Source organism: Sciurus carolinensis, chromosome 7, assembly GCF_902686445.1.
Source record: "Sciurus carolinensis chromosome 7, mSciCar1.2, whole genome shotgun sequence".
Taxonomy (NCBI): Eukaryota; Metazoa; Chordata; class Mammalia; order Rodentia; family Sciuridae; genus Sciurus; species Sciurus carolinensis.
The window spans coordinates 114,045,913-114,058,944 of record NC_062219.1 but is presented as its reverse complement, the minus strand read 5'-3'; the positions used below and the strand labels follow the sequence as shown (position 1 = coordinate 114,058,944).

At 47.2% G+C, this 13,032-nt stretch overlaps 1 pseudogene; it reads right to left on the bottom strand.

Moving 5' to 3' along the window:
• Positions 1 to 11,406: 11,406 nt before the first annotated feature.
• Positions 11,407 to 12,299, bottom strand: LOC124989679 (leucine-rich repeat-containing protein 59-like; annotated as a pseudogene).
• Positions 12,300 to 13,032: the final 733 nt, after the last annotated feature.

The window sequence follows — 13,032 nt, the reverse complement described above, 5'->3', positions numbered from 1 at the left end:
AAAAGTTTTAGGCCAGCCTGGGAAACTCAAAATAAAATTGAAAAAAATAAAGGGTGGGGATGTAGCTCAAGTGGTAAAGCACCTCTGGATTCAATCACACACACACCCCAAAAATGGTTGTGAACCGGGGATGCAGCTCACTGGCATGGCGATTACCTAGCATGCACAAGACCCGGGTTCAATAAACCAGCAACCAGGAAAATAAATAAACACTCCAGGGGCCGGGGGCCCTGGAAGAGGGTGTGTGCAGCTTCCTGGAGGCACCTTGGGAAGCAGCCTTGGAGCCGGGTGTGGGAAAGAGACTAGGTAAGAGAAGAGCGGGCACCAGGCACAGTCCGCAAGGGGCCACCCGTCCAGAATGACTGTGTCCCTCAACAGCAGTGGGCGGGGGAACTGGGTAAGACAGATCAGAGGCAGAGGGCGGAAAGCTGCCCGCCCAACTTAGAAATTTGGGCATTTCACTGGAGACAAAATAAAATATTTTTAATCAAGGAAATGACATGATCTTGACGTTTTGGGGGAAAACAGACGTTTTATTTTTCCCAAATGGAATGTTGTGGTCGTTCTTCTGCCTACAGCTCTAGCTGTCTTTGAGGCCCTTGGAGGAGAGGGACTGTGTCTCACCCACTCGTTTCCAGGTCTTAGCCCGGTGCCTGGACGTGCAAGTGCGTGCTCTCAGAGGGACACTTCATTATTTGTCGTTTCTGTCTCTCTCTCTGCTGCCGCCTTCACTGTCACCAGGACTTTTTCCTTCCTGGTTGCCGGGTATTGAACCCAGGGCTGGTGCTTGCCAGGCCATCGCCATGCCAGCTGGAGGTTCAATGACAGGCCAAGGCTCTGCTGTGGGAAGCTGGGTGGACGTGACAGCTGGGAGTCGAGAGGAAGGGAAGTGGGGGGGACACTCTCAGGAAGAAAGGAGGAGGTAGCCTGGTGGGTGGCACACGCCTAGAATCCCGGCTGAGGCAGGATGGTGAGTTCAAAGCCAGCCTCAGCAACTCGGCGAAACCCTGTCTCTAAATAAAATTTAGAAAAGGGCTGGGATGTGGCTCAGTGGTTAAGCACCCCTGGGTTCAATCCCCAGTACAAAAAAAAAAAAAAGGAGAAGGTGAACTGGTTCCACAAATAGGCCAGGAAAACAAAGACATGAAGGTGACCCTATGGTTTTACACTGTAGGCAACCGAGTAGCGGAAGCCAGGGGCAGAAATCAGGATATATGAAGAAGGAGCTCATTTTGTGGTAGAAGATGAGAGGACTGCTCTGGGTCAAGGTGGATTTGAGGTGAGAACAGAAAATCCAGCTTCTAATTAAAGATGGCAGAGGGAGCTCACGCACTTCCCTTCATGGCGTCTGAGCTCTGCTGAGCGACAGTAGAGGATTTTATTTTAAGGATAAGACTTCCAGAGACAAATAGAACAAGTTCCGGACAACAGCAACAAGTTAGGGAAGTTGGAGAAGAGAGGCAGCGAGCAGGGTCCTAAACCAGCACTGAGAGCTGAGAGGCAGCCAGTCCTGCCTGGTGGACACCCCACCCGCCCGCTGCTGGGACTCGGGACTGGCTGGGGCTGGTGGGCTCTAGGAGTGAAGAACAATATTTTTAAAAAGCAAAAGATAACTGAGCTGGTGCCATGGCACACACCTAGAATCCCAGCTGTTGGGGAGGCCGAGGCAGGAGGATCACAAGTTCAAAGCCAGCCTCAGCAACTTAGTGAGGCCCTAAGCAACTCAGCAAGACCCTGTCTCTAAAGAAAATACAAAATAGGACTGGGGATGTGGCTCAGTGGTCAAGTGCCCTGAGTTCAATCCCTGGTACCAAAAAAAAAAAGTCATTTATTCTCAAAGAGAGAGAGAGAGAGATACTATGCAACCGTGGAATAAGCATAAAATGCTATGAGAATGCGCATTTGGAGGAGAAAATGAGGTCTTAGGAATAAGAGATACGATTGCAAAAATGAAAACCAAAAGGTTTGAAGTCAAAGACCTTTTGAAACTATGGTAAATAACAAGGAAAAAACCAAAAGACAGCATGAGGCCCAGATTAAGAGGCCCAAGATCTAAACGAAAGAGATTTAGAAAGAGAGGAACACAGAAATTCAGAAAAAAAAAAATTCCCTGAAGACGTAATTCAAGCCAGGAGTGGTGGGGCACAACTATAGGCCCAGCACTCGGGAGGCTGAGGCAGGAGGATCTCGTGAGCCCAGGCATGTGAGGCCAGCCTGGGCAACAGGGCAAGGCCCCATCTCAAAACATTTTTTTAAAAAAGGAGGAGGAGAAAAAGAAGAAAAGGGAGGAGGAAGAGGAGGAGAAGAAGAAGAAAGGAAGGAAGAAGTAGTTCAAGAACTTTCCCCAGAGTTGATAGTATGAGTTTCCAAAGAGCATGTATATGCCAAAGAGCATATGAAAATGTACTCGCACCAGAGAACATCATCACAGAATTTCAGAACAATGGAGACAAAGAGCAAATCTCAGAAACTCACAGAGAGAAAACGAAGTCATCATACAGGATGAAGATTCAAAGTAGCATTGGATTGTTCACAGTCTCGTGGACAAAAGTGGGACATTGTCTTGGTGTTTTATGGAAAAATATTTCCAAGCGAAAATTCCCCCTTGCCCAACTCTGAATGAGCACAGGGAAAACAGGTGGAGAGGTGCAGGGTCTCAAAACACAACCCTGCTCACCCCTCAGCACAGGGGGAGAGTGGAGGATGGGTTCCTCAAAAGAGCAGAGAGCCACCAGCTCAGACCCTCGGAGAGTCTTCCTGAAGGTTAGTATTTGGACACGTTTTTGAGGTGATCTCCATCTCTGGGGAGGATTTGGGAGTTGGGTCTCTAATCTAATAAAGAAAACTAAGCAAAAACGGGGGAGGGGATTAAGTCCAGAGAGCGAAGAAAAGTGTTGAAAGAAGAGCAGCAAATAACCTAGAGCTTAGCAGTAAATAACATTTAGTCCTGAATCCAAAGCTAACCAGGAGGGGATTCCACAGCCCCATGGGGAGGATGGGGAGGCAGGCAGCGCTGCCGCAAGAGGTCACAGCAGGGGGCGGGTGAAGAGAATCCAATCCACATCGCACAGTGAGAACTTCATTGGCACTTAAAAGTAAACAATCAAAAAGTAGCACCATAAGTCTCTTTTCTACAGATACGATGTTAAAATCCAAAAGAATTCTCCAGAAGAATTGCAAGTGGCTGTGTCCCAGGAAAGGGAGGGGAGACAGGGACGCTAGCTTCCCTTAGCAAGTGCGGTAGAACTGGTTGATGCTTCAACTACAGTGCCAGCCCTGTGTGCGAACCTGCTGGCTGGGCCCCCGTACCTGTCAGGCAGCAGGCCCTCAATTACACATTTGCAGAATGAATCACTGTAGGTTCAAGCAGGGAGGGAACTTTTGTTTTCAACCCCGTCATTTTACAGAAGAAATGACAACGCTCAGGTGGTAAGTGGCCGATGGGCGGCGACGGCCCAGCTTCCGGGTTCTCTGTCCAGAACTCCTGCAATGAGAAGGCAGGGCTGCCTTCCTGGCTGCATAGAGATGGCAGTTCAAGAGGCAGGCAGCTCTCCGGAGGAGAGGACTGAGAGAGAACAGGAGCCCGAGGCCGCCCGGGTGCACACCTGTCATCCCGGCAACTTGGGAAAGAGGCAGGAGGATCACAAGTTCCGGGTCAGTCTGGGCAACATAGCAAGACCCAGTCTCAAAACAAAATAAAAAGGGCTGGGGTGTAACTCAGTGGTAAAGAGCCCCCTGGGTTCAATCCCCAGCACCACAAAAATAATAAAGAATGAACAAATCGAACAAGAGGAGGGAAGACAGGCTCCGGGTGCAGCTCTGTGGTAGGAACTTGCCTAACATGCACCTGCCAGGCCCTGGGTTCCATCCCCTGCAAGCCACAAAATAAATAGAGAGAGATTGAGAGAGAGATTGAGAGAGAGAAAGAGAGAGAGAGAGAGAGAGAGAGAGAGAGAGAGAGAGAGAGAGAGAGAGAGGGAGGAGAGAAGAGAGAAGAGAGAAGATGAAGAAGCCACCTGGGAGAAGGAGGAGGTGTGGGAGAGGTAGGTGTGGCTCCTACCGGAATTGTGTGACTTCGTCTAAGCCAAGAGAGCAGCAGTTCACAGAAGAGGAGGTGGTCATCTGAACCCACCAGGAGCTACTCCCTATGACACCCAGCAAAAACCAGGAGTTAGAACACAGCCCATGGCTTCCAACCAGAGATCTAGAAGCTACTATTGCCAAACCTGCCTCTCAACAGCCAGGAAGCTACAGAAGGGGCCCTGGGATGGCCATTTGGAAGCTTCAAGAACACCTCATATTCCTACCACCTGACCAAGAAACAACAGCAGCTCCCAGGCTGCCTCAACCCTGCCTCTCAAATACCATCAAGTGCAATGCCCTTAACTGCCACTTGGATCTCTTCTTGCAAGAGAGTTTTGAGGGCGCCCGCCCTCCTGCCTGTCTGTTAGGATCCTCTGTGGACAGGTGCCTGGAAGGGCCCCAACCAACCCATCCTGCCCTGAGCCTAACCCTGAATCCCAGGGCATTTTATCAAGGACATATTAGTGCCACTAATGAGCCACCTTATCCTTCCTTTCTCATCTATTGGAGGAAAATCCAGCTAATCCAGAGGAACAAAGGATTTCAGGTTTGACTTGATGACATGAGAAGAATGTCAGGCAGGGTGCAGAGTCTTACGTGGAGGAAGAAGAAGCAGTGACTTCACAAGGAAGGAAGGGGCGGATGTACCCTACAGGGGGTCTGATGTGACTCTCCCAGCTCAGGGCTCCAGCTGTGCCAGGAAGATGCCCAATGTGGACAGCTGACAGCCACCATGTGGGTCCTGGGCAGCAGGAGGCACTGGGCTGGAGGGCAGGGCGACTCAGGAGGCCTTTTGGGAGATAATACCCAACTGGGATCCTGCGAAGTCTGCTGGTATGTCTGGCGAGGTGGGGGCCAGAGAGGGCAGGTTCCAGCAGGATCCAGGAGACTCAGCCATGAAGACCCTTCCTCCCAGAGCTCTGGCGTTTGCCCTGAGGCACTCAGGTTCCTCTGCCACTCTGTTCCTGCCACAGTGCAGGACAATCCTCTATGGAAGAGAGATGGACAGTATAACTCTACCCTCTGTAGGGTTTGGATGTGAGGTGTCACTCAAAAACTCCTGTGTGCATGAAATAAGTAAAATGATTATATTATCAAAACTGTAACCTAATCAGTGGAGTAATCCATTTGGTGGATTAATCATTTTGAGTGGGTTACTGGAAGGTAACCGAATGCAGGTGGGGCATGGCTGGAGGAAGCGGGCTGTGCCTTGGGATTGTATATTTGTCCCTGGCTCCTTCTGCTCTTTCTACTTCCCGGCTACCATGACATGGGCAGCCCTCCCCAGCCGTGCACTTCAGCCATGATGCTCCGCCTCATCTAGGGCCCAGAGCGATGGAGTCAACTGGCCATGGACTGAGACCACCGAAACCATGAGGCCCAAATAAATTTTTGGGCCACCTCCTCTAAGTTGTTATTGTCAGGTGTCTCCGTCGTAGTGATACCACACTAACACACCTCCCTCCTGTCACAGGGACACAAGCCCTTCCCTGACCTACCTCCTAGCCAGTCCTGTTCCTGCCCATCTTGAAGTCACATAGACTTAAGTTCAATGCAAATCTCTGCCACTTTCTAGCCATGAGACTCAGTGCAAGGTGATGTTACCCTCTGAGCTTTGATTTTCTCATCTGTAAAATGGAGCTAAAGGTCACATGGGGATGTTGTGAGGATTAAATATCCTTAGCTGGTAAGGCTTTGAGCAGTTCTTGGAATGAATTTCAGTTGCCTATTGCTCTGCTGATACCACTCCACAACTCAGCAACTTACAACAGCTCCGCACGCCTTATGATCCTGGGGGCTCTGCTGGACAGTCCTGCTCCACATGGTGCTGCTGGGCTACTCATTTGGCTGTATTCTGTTGGGGTGGCCAGAACAGGTGGAGGCTGGCTGGATCTCCTCTCGCAGCAGGATGGATTTCCTGTATGATGGCCCAGGGTCCGAAGAATCTAGAAAAAAGCAGCTGGGCCTCTCAGAGCCTGGCCGGAACCGGCACAGCATCACTCCTGTGTTCTGTTGGTCAAAGCACATCCCGAGGCCAGGGCAGAGTCGAGGGGAAGAGAAACAGCCTCCACCTCCCAGCAGGAGGAGTGCCAGGACATAGGGACGAGAGAGATTACTGGGGCCGCCTTGGGGAACAGTGGACCCACCACATTGTTACAGGAGCAGTAGGTCTTGGGCTGGGCCAATCGGGTTAGCACCCAGGTGTCTCCCAGACCATGGGGACTGTATCGCTGGGGCCTGCAGATGATGTGGGCCTGGTGAGAAGTAACTTCGCAGTTTGAATTCTTTTGATGCCATCAAAGAGAACGACTGGGCTCAGGCTGCCCGCCCGTGACCCTTCTCCAACACTGGCTGGCCTCTGGCTCAGAGCAGGCAACGGGATCTGGCTGGACGGCCGAACCTTGCTCGTCTCTCTTGCATTTATTTTTAGGATTGCCAAGTGACACTGGCTTCCATTCTGAGGGTGACAGGGAGTTGGCTGAAGTAAAGAGCCATCTCAGCAGAGGAGTCAGAATCCACACACTTCTCAGTTCCAGGCTGCGAGCTCTCTCCTGCCATCATCTCTTCTAGTGAGACTGTTGTCCCCAGAGGAAAAGTCGATGAGCCCAGTGCCCCCATCCTTAACCTGTCCTCCTTACGTCTTTGCCCAACGAAGTGTTCCTCTTCAACATTTCCTTCCACTCCCCCTTAGAGGTCCTTTGGCATCTTCATATCCCTCTTCCAGAAAGTTCTCCATGTTGTGCTCTTGCTAATCCCCCGTCCACTGCCTCCTCTCAGGCCGTGTGGTGCAGTGGGAAGCAGCTGGGTCCTGGGGCTGGACCACCTGGGTGAGGATTCAGGTCTGTCATCTACCAGACACGCCCCACCTCTCCCACGTGCAGCCCAGGGCAAGCATGCAAAGGAGGACACGGGGAGGGGAAGAGAAGGCCCTGGAGAAGGAGAGGGATCAAACCATGTGCATGTATCAATATGGCTTGAAGAATCCCACTATCATGTATAATTATAATACACCAAAAAAGAAAAATTTAAAAAGGGTGTAAAAGAGGACCCCAAAATCTGTATCTTGAGAGTTACAGGTGACAAATAAACCATGACGTAAAAGTGCATTCCAGCTTCCTAGTCTAAGAAATCACCTTAACCGGGAGAGAGGTTGCAAAGGACATGGGATAACAACGGCTGGTTGGCTGTGTCTGCCACGTGGGGGGGGGTCGGCAGTGTGCATGCACGCCCTGAAGGCAGGACAAAGCTGTTCCATTCTGGGCACCTGGAGACCACGGAGGCCCCATCCAGGACCCTGCTGTGCTCAGTCAGGTGGAGCAGACCCAAGTCGGAGATTGTAGCACGGCGGGTTGTTTTGTTTCTTTGTTTTTTGGTGCTGCAAAATAATAATAATAATAATAATAATAATAAGAAGAAGAAGAAGAAGAAGAAGAAGAAGAAGAAGAAAGAGGAGAAGGAGGAGGAGAAGAAGAAAAGGAAGAGGAAGAGATTTATCAGTAGGTGGCAGGTAAACCTGGCCTTGAGACTTATTTTTCCTTCTTGCCAAGGAAGAGAAAGGTGTTAAACATAGTTTCTTTAGGCTTCAAGTTGGTCATTTCACTTGTTTAAATTTAGTGGATTTTGAATGTCAAAGACAATTCTAGATAGGTTTCTTGTAGTTCAAATAAAAGTTTTATTTTAAAAACATATACACAAAATGAAAAAAATAACAAAAAAGGAAAATAAAATAAGAATGTATATGTATTTATTTTTTTCACCTATGTATTCCTCAACAATGTAATTTTTCTGTAACATCTGAAACCTTATTGATTGTGAAATGTGCCATTCTTTTATGTTCAAATAAGAAAAATTATGCAATTAAACTGACAATTCTTTGATTGGAATATTCATTTTATGCTTATTAAGAAGCTAAGCAGAGGGGCTGGGGAGATAGCTCAGTTGGTAGAGTGCTCGCCTCACAAGCACAAGGCCCGGGGTTCAATCCCCAGCACTGCAAAAAAAAAAAAAAAAAAAAAAAACTAAGCAAAATAAGCCAAAAGCAAAGGCCAAATGTTTTCTCTGATATGCGGATGCTAATTCACAATAAGGCCCTTGAGGGGATAGGGAAGAATAGAGTTACTTCATATTAGGTAGAGGGGAAAGTATGGGGGTAGGACGGATAGTAGAGTGAAACAGACATTAATACCTCATGTCCATATATGACTGCATGACTGATGTGATCCTGCAATATGCACAATCAGAAGAATGAGAAATTATATTCCTTTTATATATGATTTATCAAAATGCATACATGCATTCTACTGTCATGTACAACTAATTAGAACAAATTTAAAAATTAAAATAGAAAACAATGATAATAAAATACAATATCAATAAATTTGAAAAAAAAAAAAAGACGAATACCTGGTAGGCAGAAGTCTCACACCTGTAATCTCAGCTGCTCAGGAGGCTGAGGCAGGAGGATCATGAGTTCAAAGCCAGCCTAGGCAACACAGAATGAGCCTGTCTAAAACAAACAAACAAAAATCTACCAAGAACACTTAGGACTTGTGTGCATGTGGGAAAAGAAAGCATATGTATGTATGCCTTCCTTAAAGTCAAAACTATGTATGCATGCACACACACAGCTAAAATTTTTATATAATAAAAGACAGCAAAATATAAAAATCACTGAATTTAATTAACATTGCACGTGCCTGAGGGCCATAAAGTTTGGATGAATGATCAATAAAAACATCCATAATTCATAAACTATTACATATATATTTTGTAACATTTCTTTTTTGTGTTCAAATTTCAGTAAAATCACCAATTACAGTTTTATAATCAAGATTTTCATGAGATTGTTATGTTAATAAGGACATGAAAAATTAAAAATAGAATGGAATTTTTTTCAAACTATGCAATATGTTAATATATGATTATACATGCATTTAAAAGTAAATGTAAAAAATCAACAAATTGAAATTATTTAGATACTTTAAATGTTTTAAATTTAAATTTTAAAAAAATGGCAAATTTATAAATTTTCAAGTATTCAACATTATTACAAGAACAAGGAAAAACACAAATTCCAATTAATGAATAGCAATCAATTTATCTGTACATGAATACCACACTATAATTTTATAAGAAGTCTGGAAGTCAGTCCTTATTAATCCTCCTACTTTGTACTTCTCTTCAAATTTATTTTGACCAGTCTAGATCTCATTTTTTTCTGTCTCAAAGAGTCTTTCAATTGTCTTCATTTTATTTTATTATTTCTTGCAATCCTGGGGTTTTAACCCAGGGGTGCTTTACCACTGAACTATATCCCTAGCCCTCCCTCACCCCCTGCTTTTTGTTTGTTTGTTTGTTTGTTTTTTTGAGATAGGTTTTTACTAAATTGCTGAGGCTGGCCTCAAACTTGCAATTCTCCTGCCTTAGCCTCCTGATCACTGGGATTACAGGCATGCATGACTGCACCTAGCATGATTTTCTTTTTATCACTGGTTTTCAGCAGTTTGATGATGTGTCTTTATGTGGTTTTCTTTTTTCCCTTTATTTTAGTTTTCATCAAATTTGGAAAAAATTTTACAAGTATTTCTTCTTCTTTTTTTTTTTTCACTCAGACATGGATTTAATAATTGTAGAAATCCAAAAGAATCAGCATCAAATCTCAAAGTCGGAGTGAACTCTTGCCTGTAGGTTGGCTCAGCCACTGAGCTGCCTCAACCAGCCAAAGAGATTATGGACTAGGCTGACTTCTGTATTTTCATAATCTTATTGTTATGTATTACGTGTTTAGTTTCAATAAAGCATTCATACCAATGGCTCTGGAGCTTGGAGGAAGACTAAGGAATGTGTAGTGATTCTGAGTAAGGTGTGGACCTGCGTGGCACAGCTATCCTTGGGGAGGAGAGAGCATAGTCCTTTCTTCTGGTATCGGGACAGTCATGAGTGGGAGAACTACCCAGATGGGCCACTAGGGCGAAAGAGCTGGACCCTGCCCCCTGTCTCTAAACTATGACAGATTTTTGCTCCCTATGGAGAGAGGCAAAGAGTGATTGGGAGTTTTCAGGGAATGAGCACTGAGACACGGTCCTTTCTGATCCATTCATCCAACTGTTTGTAAAAAGAGGAGGAAGAGGCAAGAAAATGCTTAATCTAGCAGCCAAGAAAATGGACAGTGCTGCCCTTGTTTGTGCTAGTCTTTAGTTTTATGCACCACTTTTCAGCTGCATGTTGCTACTTGTTTCCCTTCATTTCCTAGTTTCCATTCATTCCTTCCCTTCTGTAATAGGTCTAGAATCAAACAATTCTGAACCTAAGTGTCTATGAAGCTGAGTGTTCAGGTTGCCTCTGAGGTATTTAGTCACACCTAGTGCTGATGGAGCTGTCACAGACAATGCAGCTTTGCAGAGATCCACCTCCTTACTTCCTGGCAAACAGGGAGTTAATGCTGTGAACCTGAGGCGAGGAGCTAGGCCTGCCGCCATTTTTGGAAGCCATTTAAGTTGGGGCAGGACTCCACAGGAGCTGCCCAAGACCCTGATGGCATGAGATCTCTGTGAGTCATGAATCTGTCTATTGTGAAAGTTTCTATACTTTGGCTGAGACATAATTCTGGTGTGAGTTCTGTTCTCTGAACATTATAGAGGAGGCCAAATGATGTCAAGGAAAGAATACCAGAGTGGGAGTCTGGTTCTGCCTTAGACTATCCGGGAGACTGTGGGTGAGTTATGGAAGGCCTCATTTTCTCTGCCTACAAGTGTTACGCTAGGCTGATGGTTGTGAAGTTCCTTTCACAGCCAGAAATTTTATATGGTCACTAAATGCTTGAATGTCTCATAGGTCCTTTAGGAAACAGGTAATCTCCTTCCCAATTTCGAATGGATTTGCTGAATGTGGTGGTCCCTGATCCCCAGTAACACACTGCCTCCTGATCTGCCTGGGCTACCCAGGGAGGAATGAAAGAAAGGGTTTATGACATACAAAAGTATAAATGTAGTGACAGCTGACCATTTAGTAGAAACAAGCCTTGCCTTTACACAGCTTAATATAATAACTAGAAAAGGCTGTTTTCTCTCTCCCCACCCCCAAGCCCAGTCCTTTAGGCATGCAGGTAACTACCCCTCCCCAGCTCCCATTTCTCCTCATTCCACCAGGGAACCCTGACTAAGGAACAACAAGAAGTCCTACAAAGGGGAGGTCTCAGTACCAACTGGCAGCCATTTGATGATGGCAGGTAGGTCTGACACTAAAAAGGTTGTGTCCAGCAGAAGCCAATTCCAGAGGAATCCGAGCTCCAAGGCCGGGAGGCAGCAGGTGCGGAGGACAAGCTCACTGCTGGGAGTCGGTCTGCAGGACCCACCGGAGGATCTCGTGGCGGCGCAGACCCTGCACAGCATTGTAGTAGATGGTGTTCACACTGGTACAGAGGGGCTGCTGCTGCAGCGCTGTCACCCGACAGGCAACCAGCCCACCAGCCACACACAGCAGCAGCAGTGGAAGCAGCAGCCTCAGCACAGCCCAGGACCGAGTGTGTTTCCGGGGTGGTGGCTTGCGGGGACGGGAGCCAGACTTAGATTTGGGGGCCTGATTTGCTTCCTTCTTGGGCTTCTTCTGCTCCCGCTTAGAAGCTTTGAGGGCATCATACTCCTTCCGCCGATGCTCCTTCTCTTCTGCCTTTTCTCGCTTCTGCAATTCCCGCTCCTCTCCCGCTTCTCTGCCTCTCGTTCCACTTCCAGCCTCCGTTGCCTCTCTCACTCCTGATCCGCCTGCACTGCCTTCATGTGCTGTAGCACCTTGTTTGCACACTGCTTACACTGCTTCTCATCCAAGCAATCACCAGCCACTTTGGCCAGGACAGGGTCCAAGGGGTTGTCCTTCAGATCCAGTCACTTTAGGTTCTTGAGCTGAGCAAAGCTGACAGGCAGCGTGACCCGACTGTTGTTGAGGAGATCCAGGTGCTGGAGGTTGACCAGACGGCCAAAGTCAGCTGGCAGATGCTGCAGCTTGTTCTTACTGAGGTCCAGCTTCACCAGGTGTGTGAGGCCACAGAAATCCGACGGTAGACTACTCAGTTTATCGCAGGATAGATCCAGTATGGTGGCCTTTGGCAGTGCAGCCAGCTCCTTCACCGGGACCTCATTCAGGTCGCTGAGGCTCAGGTCCAGCTCGTTGCCGTCCAGCTTGTCGCGAAGGTTCCCGCCCTTGCTCCCGGCCTTGGTCATGACGCCAGCTGAGCGGGCCCCCTTCGACCTGCAGGATAGAGAGGTTGAAAGGTCGCTTGTCGTTCAGCAGATAAGCACCCAACGGACCACGCCTGTGCCCTCCGCCGCCGCCGCCACTGCAAGACCGGCGCCGCCTGTCCGCCCGCCGGACACACTCCGAGCCCCGCGCCCCGCTCCCACCGGTACAGCGAGTATTTCTTCAAATATAATTTATTTTTGTGGCACTGGGCTAAGCAAGCACTCTACCAATGAGTTACATCCCCAATGCCTTCAAATGGAATGTTTTATCCTCTGGCCCAGTCTGGATCTCCAGTTCCAGCTCTTAGATTGTTTGATAGAACTTCAAATGGCAGTGATGCTCTCTTCGTCCCCAGCCCCTCATTTTCTCTCTGAGCTTCATTTTGGATTTTTTTTTTTTTCTGTATCTTCCAAATCACTGATCCTTTGTTCTACAGTATCTAATCTGCTCTTTATCCAGCCCAGGATTTTTGTTTGTTTGTTTGTTTGTTTTTGTAAGATATTAGCCTATCACATACTCTCTCTCCATGCCCTTCTCTGCTAATTCCTTCATCTCTTCTCTTGATTGTTTTCTCTGCGTTGTGTGGCACTTTCTGCTTCTTTGCTTGCCTTTTGTTATGTTTTTGGTTTGTCTTTAGATGCTTTTTATCAGACAGAGGAACTTGACTTCTATTCCTAGTTTTCTGAGAGTTTGTATCAGGAATGGTATCAATAT